Source organism: Artemia sp. Qi Xiang Cuo, unplaced genomic scaffold (genome assembly GCF_049724085.1).
Source record: "Artemia sp. Qi Xiang Cuo unplaced genomic scaffold, ASM4972408v1 HiC_scaffold_32, whole genome shotgun sequence".
NCBI lineage: Eukaryota > Metazoa > Arthropoda > Branchiopoda > Anostraca > Artemiidae > Artemia > Artemia sp. Qi Xiang Cuo.
In genome coordinates this window covers 1,587,059-1,598,025 of record NW_028297441.1, presented here as the reverse complement: position 1 = coordinate 1,598,025, position 10,967 = coordinate 1,587,059, and positions in this window count along the sequence as shown.

Below are 10,967 nucleotides of genomic sequence, written 5' to 3'. Positions count from 1 at the left end.
GAAGATTTCGGAAATTATGTCTGTGAGGAAGACAACCCCCCTCCAGCTCTCAGGGAAAGGGTTGTAATTTTTGCCCTTGGGGCTTATAAGGTTCTTATAAAAAGGGTGGTCGTATATGGTTTGGAAAGGACTCATTGGATTCGTAATCATAAGTTCTAGTACGATTTTTAAGAGTCTAAGTGATCAGATTTGATAAGATTGTGCGATGGTAATTTTGTTTAAAATGGTCCAAAGACCATATAACAATGCTTCCAGGGTTGGCAAAACTCCCCAGAGTGCTGGGGCAACGGTTTTAAGCTATGTCCTGGGGGAAAATAAGGTTCTTATAGAATGGATGGTTGTTTTAAATTCAGATGGGTCTCATTTGATTTTAAATTGGAAGTCATAGTGCCCTTTTTAAGAGTCAAAGGTATTTGGAAGAACCCCCCCTCACAACCAACATTTCCCATAAAAAATATCCAAACTAAGTTTAAAGACATTAGTTGTTTCAGTATTGTTTAAAGGTTCAGTAATTTTGCGTAGCAATAGTTGTAGTAGCATTAGTAGCAGTATGTAAATAGCACTTTTTTCAACATCCCCTTCAACATACGATGGAATTTTTAGCTTAATACAATCAACCAGTCCTGAATCATTGCTGATACGATCTTTTGACAATATATATGGACACTGTGTATTTAGATTTATTTCAATATAGTTACAATATTGTTCAAAATTTTCGCCTTAATACCCTTAGGTATATTAGTTGTAGTAGTAGCACCAGTAAATATAGTGGTAACAGTAGGAGTACAGTTAGTAGTAGTCTTAGCCTTATTAGCAGTAGTAGTAGTAAAAGTAATAGTAATAGTAGAAGTATTTGTAGGAGTAGAAGCATTGGTGTTATGATGCGAATACTGTCTTTTAATTAGTTCATCATCCCCCACAACAAAAGTTGTAAGTTTTAATTTCGCACAAGAAACTGTCCCTGAGATATTGCTGATACGCCCTCTTGACAATCTGCATACGGATGGCAGGTTATTATCCGTAAAACAAAAATATTCTCTGAAAATTTCACCTTCATACCTTCTTAGGTTGTGGACTTTGAGCTGCGCAAAACAATATGTGCATTCATTTAATACTGCTTCTACGGTTACTGTAACTAACGCCTCTAATGGTAATGAGTTGAAACTTTTAGGGAACATTTAGAAGGAGTTTTAATTAAAAAAAAACATATGCATGCAGGTATCAAAATGGCATATAAGCACTATAGGGCATATAAAGAAATTGGCAGCAATGCTGTACCATAACTAGCAATATCATTGTTATTTTAAAAGAGCTAATTTGATTGAAAATTAAAAGTTCTAGGGCCCTCTTAAGAGTAAAAAATGATTGGAGGGCAATCAGCCCTCCTTTTTAGTTCATACTTTTCACTTCCGATCAAAATTTTAAGACAGCCATTTTGTTCAGCACAGCTAAATGGTCTAGTAACTATATCTCTAGGGTTATTGGGTAGGTCAAACCTCCGCAGTCATATAATTTGTCCATTATGCTTAAAATCTAAATGTTGCTGTAAAATTAAATCAAAACACACTGTGTGTATGGTGGTTGCCAATAAGACATCTCAGCACTATATTAAGAACAACTGAGGGTATTAAGTTCACATTTTCGGTGCGGTAAACGAGCATAGATATAAATTCTTAGAAATGGTATTAACTTTTATTTATCAGGTCAACTAGAGGATGCATATGAGTAAATTAAACACTACCATTTGTGACATGATTTTCAAAAGAGTTTATGTTGTTGAAAATTGCTGAAAGAGTTTCTTCAGCATATATATAGCAGGCCCAACTTTAAAAATTCTTAAACGAAAACCGGAAGGATTCAAACTATTATTTTATTTTTCTCTTAAAAATAATATGTAAATATAAAACGAACAGAAATTAATTAATAAAACTTTTTCCACAACACATGTTTTTCAGAAAAAAATAAACAACTCCATTAAATCAAAAATGAACATAAATAGAATCAAATAATCTACCAAGCATACAACTACCACAAAAAAGTATCAATAAATAAATGAAACTCAAAAAGAACAGAAACTAAAAGAAATAACAGTCAAACTCAAAACGAGCAGAAATTAATATGAGTAGGGTTCAAAACCCCTATGCTTTCTATAAAAGCCAGAATATAATTTGTACTTCACTGAAATTTTTTAAAATGTTTCCACTTTTATAGCTTTATTAAATCCTAAATTAATGATGATTTTAAGGAATAAATATCAGCACGTGTACATTAAACTGACAATTCATATTCAATTAAAAAAAAAATTAGTTATTTTCTCGGGTAGATTGGCGAGTCATCTATAGTATCAATTTTTATAGCACCATCTTTTGATTTCTTATCGTTAAGAAGCGTACTGGGAACTAGCAAAAGAGAGGAAGGAACCTCCCAAAAGCAACGTATTGTACCCATCGGTATTAAGTTACCCGTAAATTGCGGGTAACAGTTGAGGGGGTCCTTACACTTCCCTTGTTCCTAGGTTCCTTCATTTTGTACTTATTCAGCATTCAGTGCTGATGGCGTGGACCGCTAGATTGCTCGTTGATAGTCCTTTTCTGAGTTTCGTCCAAAATAGTATTGAAAAAGGCTTTTCTCTAAATATTACGGAAAATCATATGTCTGAATTTTTTACGCTCACCCAGGTTTCGGAAACGAAGAGGCAAATCTTCCAGTTTCGCCATCCTGGATAAATTCAGTCTAAGAGAGTGGATACAAATGCGTTTATTAACAGTGTCTCTGATATTACCGATACTATCACAAAGTTTGATGCTGATGATATTGGTCTGCCTGTCTTCGTTATCCGCCACCCTAGTGAAGTACCATTCATTCCTGCCGATGTTTTTTGTGCGTTGATATACCGTGTAAACTCTTGTTTGTCTGAGTTATGCTCTTTATCTGAGTGTGTGAGAACTCTCTTCTCTGGAACAATTGGACGTCCTCCGTCATTAATGAAAAAGCGTTCTGTCTCTTCAAAACCATTCTAAGCAGTTATTCTAAAAAAACCCCTAATTACCTCAAAGATCCTATTGAGCGCAAAGAGATCCTTGATACCCTGGATGGTCATGATGGTATCGTAAGTGTAAGATCTAATCCTGCCAAGAAAAGATGGGTAGTTCATACTCCAGATAAGGCCTCAGCTGTCTCTCTCGCTGTCGCTACAACTAATCAGCTTAACGTATCCGCTCGTGAACTTAATAAAAAAGTGCTTGGTATTGTGAGTATCATCCTTGCTGTTGTGCAAAAATCAGAGCTTATTAGTATGATTCCCAGTCTGGTTGATGCAACTAAAATTAGAAGTTCCAGATCCTTCCGCCTTGAATTTCTAGACAAGACTGCCTTAAATGATTCTATAAATGATAGTTGTGTTTGGGATACAAGCTTTTTAAATTTCGACCTTTCCAGAAATTACCTCCTAGATGTTACCGTTGTCAATCGCAGAACCACATTGTCGGTAATTGCCCACTCCTATTGACTAATCAAAAGTGCTCACGGGGCTCTGCTGGACATTGTAATACACGCGGTAATCCTTACACTGAAAACCCGAATTGCGCCAACTGCAGGGGAGATCATGTTTCCAATAGTCTCAGACTTTCAGTGTTAAAAAAAGCTCTGAATAAGGATAAAAATGATTGCTAGTGGCAATATATTTCGCTGTGTTTCACTTATTAATAACCGAACCAAAGACAAAGATCTTTTCATTGATGAGCTTATTGATTATGATATAGTTTTCCTACAGGAACGTTTTCTAACTAAAGCCAATACGGATACTCTTAAGCGGTCACACACCCGCCACACGTTTGTACGTGAAGCTAATAAAAAAACGCTGTCGAGATTATTTCTTCGGATCATAATTTACTGGCAATAAAGTGCGGTAATATGGTCCCCATCAATGTCTATATGCCATGCAATCGTAATAATATTCATTCCCTATCTTTATTCGCAGGTTCTTGCAAGCGACTCAGGATACTTCTGCTAAGAGCGACCAATCAAGGATAAATTGGATTGTGGCTGATGATATTAATGCCAATCTTCTATCCCATTCTGAAAGAAGTGTTCTGTTTTTTTGATGCTATGCCTAGTGGCTATCAGTTAGTCAATAAAGATAAACAGTTTGCCTGTATTCATAACCATGATGGTGCTAGATCAAACCTCGATCATATTATGGTTTCAAACGGATCACTCGTGATTTCTTCGGTCATTGTTCTGGAAAAAAAAAATTGAGGATGGTCACTTGCTTTTAACTTGTGAAATTGATTCGCCTGCTCTACCGGCTTATGACCATTTTTATTACTATAATAAATGGTTTGATAAGCCAAACTGGAAACGAGCAAATTCTAAAGTTTATTTGTATGTTCTTTGCTTGTTATTGTGAAGCCTAAAAGTGCCTTCTCACCTTTTACAAACCTCTGTAAGGTCATCGACAGCTAAGATTGATTAATTTTGTTACTATTATCAGCTCGTGCATTGTTTGAAGTAAGCTACTTCAGCTTCAGTTCCTATTGAACTTGTATGATTTGACACCAAGAAAACCATTGTGGAATGTGTGCCCAGACGTGAAAAAGCTAATCAACGCGAGTAGTTTTGGCTTTGCATTTGGATTGCATGTGATCGGCCCAAGTCTGGCGAAGTCTTTAAAATCAAGAAAAATTCAAAACGTCAGTTTAGATCTTCTTTGCGTCATGCCCGCCTGAACGCTTGGTCCAATGGAAGTCTTGGTCCAATGTAATTAACAGCATCAAGTGTGTGCCTGCTACCGTTTCGAGTATCAAAATCAGTGATTTTGTTGCTCATTTTACTCGTGTTTTTTCTACATTTAATCATTCTTTCCAGTTCATGTTTTCTTCCTTATGGCGAAATACTATTGCTCAAGCTCTTCAGCAAGTCCATATATTATCAATATCTAGTATGGATATGTATCGGGCTTTAAAGAGGGTTAATAAATCAAGAGCTCCTGATATGGATGGTCTGTGTTACAATCACTTCACTATTAAGTGTCCACTATTGTCAACACACATTACTCCTATTCCAGATGGGTTTAGCCCAGTCGTTAGTTCTAGATAGTTTTATTTCGGGAATCATAACATTAGTTTTGAAAAAGAGAAAGGACGCAGATCAGTGTTCCAGTTATCGACCAATTACAGTGTCCTGCTTCATGAGCAAGCTGTTCGAGTATGCCGTATTGCCTGAAATTTTGTCTAAATATGGTTTTTCTGATTATCAAGCTGGGTCCAGAGCCGTGTTTTTTTTTTTTAAGCCCATCGTATAATTGGTCAGTTTCTAGTCTCGGCAAAAATAAAAAAAAGGCCAATTTATTTTTGCTCAGTTGATATCTCGGGAGCTTTTGACAACGTTTTGCATTCGCAAGCACTTCATTGCTCAGTTAAAGCAGGAGTTAATTCTTCTGCCGTAAAAGTTCTTCAATATTGGTATTCCAATTCGTTGGTTTTGTTAAAATGGATGTCCGATATATCTGAGCCTATCTCAGTAAAATAGGGAGTAAGGCAAGGTGGTTTGCCGTCTTCATATATTTTTAAAACTATGCTTGCGGACTGATTACGAATGCTGTCTTCTATCGTGTTTTTAGAAAATGCTGCTGTTAGTCACACTGCCTATGCTGATGATGTTCTACTAGTTAGTCATACTAGGTTAGGCCTCACAAAGAATCTAAATGTTCTGATTTATGCTTTGAGTATGATTGGACTTTCTGTAAATGCTTCAAAATGCGAGTTGTTGTGTTTTAATATTTTTAACCCTGCTCCTCCTTTACATGTCGGTACAATGCTACTCAAGTGTGTCTCAAAGTGGAAATGGCTTGGGATTACTTTTACTGATACACTTTCGACTACATGCTCGTCTCTGGTTGCTAGTGCTCTGCAGTGTATTCGTATCTCATATTGTAAAATCTCGCCTAATAGAGGGAGGTAAAGCCGCTGAGTCTTATAGAAACATTACCATAGTTTTTGTTCTCCTACAATTCTTTTTCTTTCCGGGTTTCAGCCTCTAATGCTGAAAAAAGACCATCTTTAGCTAAGGAGAGGCTATTTTAAATATTGTATATTCCTGCTATATTTACAAAGGTGGTACAGAAATCATAAGATTATTTCTAATTTTGGACTTATCGACCCTCTAGTGCTGCTTGACAACATCGCTAAGGATCTGAGGACAAATACCCCAAGGAAGATTTTCGCCACTTATTTTTTTCCACATTAGTGATTCTATGGATATTGTTACGTTATTTATGTTGTGTTTTCCTTATTATTTCCTTGGGGACTCTTTTTTTTATTTTTTTTACTCCGCATTTATTTTGTATTCCAGGTTACAAATAAACTTGCTTACTTAAAGAAAAAACTTATTTTGTGGAAAAAGTTGTTTAAAATAATTGACAGAAAAAGTAAATTCGTCACTTCTCAAGGGCTCTTGAAAAAATATTTATTTTCTATGTTACAGCACAGATTAGCAGATGCACCACTTGTAGAAAATCTTCTGACTCATGAAGTTTTCACTCATTTAACTGGCTGGAAATTTCATACAAAATAACCAAATAGGTTATTAAAAGGCGGGGTTTATCTGTAGGAATTGCACTTTATTTTCAGCCTAGATTTGTCATTCTCAAACATCCACAATTCATTCCAATCAGTATGAGGAATCGTCTTAGAGATATCGTGTAGAGTTATTGCCATCACTGAATTGCCTTGCAAATACTATATGTCATTGCCATCACTGAATTGCCTTGCAATGACAATAAAGTGTTCATATATCCTCCTTATGATTTACAGTTATGTCAAAGGGACTGGATACAGGCAGCATTCCTTTTAGTATAATGATTCTGTTTTTTTGTTGTACCATTAATGAACGTCAAGCAAAGAAAAAACTCGTAGAGGCTCGCATGATTCAGATTCCTTCTTTTCTTTTTTTCTGTGTAAATAGAATATTAAGAACTTTATCTCTAAGTTACAACCTTGCAAGCAATGAGCTATGAAAAGGAAGGTGTGAAGTTCATGAAAATGAAATTTATATTTACAAAAAGGTTGGTTCAATAGGGATAGTACGAAGGAAGTGCGTGGGGGAAGAAGGCTTTGAATGTATACCAATAATCAAATACTCGGATTATTTTCATTCAATAATGACTTTATTGTTAGGATGGAGCTACTCTTTTAAAAAACTGAAGGGTCGTGGGCATTAATAAATCACAACTTAAATAAATTTATTTCTCACAATATGTCAGTTTGAGCTGCATTCTTCTTATAAACCAGATGTATAATTATTGGCAATTTTTCTTAAAATATCCCAAAAGGGGTAGTTCGAAATAACGTATAACATCATTAAATTATTTTTTACCCGTACCTAATTTAAAATAATTTAACCTAGGCTGTACGTAATCTCTTTAATGAAAAATATTCTTTCGCTTTATTAGGATCTCCATAGCGGAAGACAACTCGGACATACATAATTGCAAATATTTATTTATTTATTTCCTTCAGAATTGAGGAGTATATAAAATACATAAAGGGAATTGCAAAAAAAGAAATACTTCAACAAATGAAACAAAGCTTTGATCTGCTTGACTTTTTTTTCACTTAAAGCTCTTGCTCGGCATTGTCGCCAGCACAGAGGGAACTAGACATCAGCGCTGTTAGTCGTCTCTAGAGTCACCTGTTTTGGGTGAGGGTAGGAGCTTCGTTAGGGTCGATGCACCGTGTAGTGAGTTTACCATAGATGATATCCCCCCATGTCGTACGTAGTCTCCCTCTTGGATGTTTCCAGCTGTTTGCAGTTGGATCAAAGTCGAAGATAAGGCGGACAGGTATTTGAGGTGGTAGGCAAAGTAAATGACTCTATCAGCACCTTGAGTGGGACTCTAGCTGCTCGAACAAGGGTGGAAATTTAACGGACCAGAGGATATCTATGTTCTGTACCCTGTCGATTCATCAAACGTGTTTAATTTTGCGGAGGTGTATCTTCAGGACAGCATCTACCTTCATCATCTGCAATTGAGGCAAAGATAAATTTTATGACAAGTACCGCACAACACTTGCTACCGAGGCAGAGTGGATACAAACTTTCATGAGACGGTTGATCTAAGGTTTGTGGAATATTGTTCTCAGAAGACGGCCAAAAACAGCATTCGCCTTTGCCACTCTTACTGATCTCTCTACTTATAGTTTTCCATTTGAGCAGACAATTGAACCAAGGTAGGTAAACTACTTGACTATCCCAACATTTTGGTCACATACTTCTGTAGATGTCAGGGGAATACATTGGGTCTTGTCCATAGGCATTATTTTGGTCTTAGTCCAGTTCACATTTAAACCAAGTTTTTTGCTGCAGATGCCAGCGTTTAAAGTGCAGTTTTGAAGTCACCAAAATTTTCGCATACTAATGCAAAATCGTCAGTGAAGTCAACATCCAACAGAATTCTTCCGGCAAAATCGATGCGTAACGAATGCACCAGCAGTGTTTTGTTGAGAACATAGTCCAAGACACAGTTAAACAGTTTGGGAGTAGCACCACAGCCTTGCCGAACACCGTTTCTAATTGGATAACGTGATGAAAGCTCGTCATTTACAATGACAGCACTTTTGGTTTATTGCATAGTTCTTTAAACAGATTGACAATTTTCTTAGGAATATCAGCAGATTGAAGAATCAGCCACAGTGACGGTCTGTCGACAGTTTCAAAAGCGGATCAAAAATCGATGAAGGAAACGTGTGCCTTTCTTTTATATTCTAAAGCTTTCTCTATCAGCTGTCTAATTATATATATTTTCTGACCCATGGACTGACCCGGCATGAGCCCGGCTTGCTGGTGGTGACGAAGGGGCTCAGAGGTACTTTGTTGCCCGCTTGAGGAGTGGTATGGCGAAAAGTTTGCCGGATACCGAGAGCAGAGTTATGCCATGATAGTTGTTATATTCTACTTTGCTTCCTTTCCTCTTGTAGACTGGCATAAATAAGCTTGTCTTTCAGTCTGGTGGGATCATTTCTGAGCGCCAAACAGCATTAAACAGCACTTGCAGCCAGAGGGCCATAGATAGAACACTATTCTTCAGGAGTTCTAATACCAGGCCACATACTCCCAGTACGTTGTTCTTCTTCAGCTTTTGGATTGCAGCTTTAGTTTCTTCTGCTGTAAATTTAGTGCCATCGGAGGCAGGTGTAGCATTAGCAACAGCAGCAGTAACCTGGTCGTCAATTTAGTCGTTCGGCTCTGAGTTTAGTAGCTTCTCGAAGTAGTGTTCTCAGTGACGTATGCACTGTGATTTGGTCGTAAATATTATCACCATTGCTGTTTCAGAGATACTATGTAGTCCGAGTGTAATAACTAAATAAAATAGGCAAAAAAATCATATATTTTTTGAATTATGAAGACAGGGGAAAAGTTTGCATACAAAGAGAAAGTTTTCAGACCTACGATGAAAATTATCTAAAGCAAATTGGAAAACCAATTAAAAATTTACAATATTCGAAATGGCAAACGGAAATTGCTTTTGCACTGCATATTCGTATAGCTGTATATATTGTGTTCGTATAGCAGTCGTTATTTCTTATGTTTGTATTGTGTATCATTATTGTGTATTAGTTTTTGTTGCATTTTTGTGTGTAATTTCGGGTTTTTTTTAACAACAAATATAGTTTATCAGATGTTTTTTTCTTGATTATCTTACTCATTGTTCAAATAGATTTAACGACAAAAAACCAAAGTTGACTAAATCAAGAAACGGAAAAATACAGAGGAAATTTACAATTTGGGCTGTATATTTGCATATTAGGGGAGAGTTGGGTAAAGTAAAGCACTTTTAAGAATAGTATACGTAAATAGTTTAGCCTTTTATAAAATTGTCTTCGTAATCCTATAGTGTTTCCTTTTGAGTGGGCCTAAATGTAGAATAATACCAACAATAAAAAATAAGCAACTCCCACACCTTCAGCAATGTCCCCTGCACTCGCCCCCTACCCTCCCTTACAAAAATGATCGCTTTTCATCCTATGATTAATATTGTCTTGCATATTGTGATAACCACCCTTTCATCTACATTACATTAACTTAATAATTTGAGGAATTTCGGCCAGAAATAATTCAATCGAGTTACATAAAACGCTGCTATCCATAAGTGGACACATGTCCAACCTTAAGAAAGTAGGGGGGGGGCACTAAGCAGTTTAGTTTTAACATTTTTGTGCAATTTAGGTATTGATAGGCATTATAGGTTTCCAGCGGGTCTTTTTTGAGCCAAACCCCCGTGATAGTGAAACTTTCTTTACGTATGTGATAGTGAAACTTCCTTTTCATGTGTAAAAATTCCTGTTTATTTTTCGCATATCATCCTAATCCCCGTTTATAGTAGAATAAATGTGGTGATGTAGTTAAGATATCAATAAAACCTGTAGCTGTACATAATGAGCTCTAAGACAATACATCATGGGTAATACTCTAGCGATGTGCTAAAGTAAAAATGGCCTGGTAATTTAATTGGTAGTATGCTGTGCAACAAATTTTTTTGTTGGAATATGTTATGGTGGGCAGATTGGTCAAAGTGGGCAGCTTCACTTACCTTGGTAGTATTATTAGTAAAGAAGGTAGGAGCAGTGAAGATGTTAAAAGTAGAATAGTCAAGGCTCAGGGTGTTTTTTCACAGTTAAAAAAAGTTTGGAAGAATAGGAAGATAAGTCTGCAAACCAAGATTAGAATGTTAGAAGCTACAGTGATGACAGTAGTCAAATATGACTCTGAAGCATGGGCGCTTCAAAAAACAGATGAAAATTTGCTGGATGTTTTCCAGAGAAATTGCTTAAGGATTGTTCTGGGTACTCGGCTGACTGACCTTATTTCAAGCAATAGACTGTACGAAAAATGTGGTTCAGTTCTGCTCTCTAGGGCTATAATGAAAGAAAGGTTGAAATGGCTTGGGCATGTTGTGCGGATGAGGGATG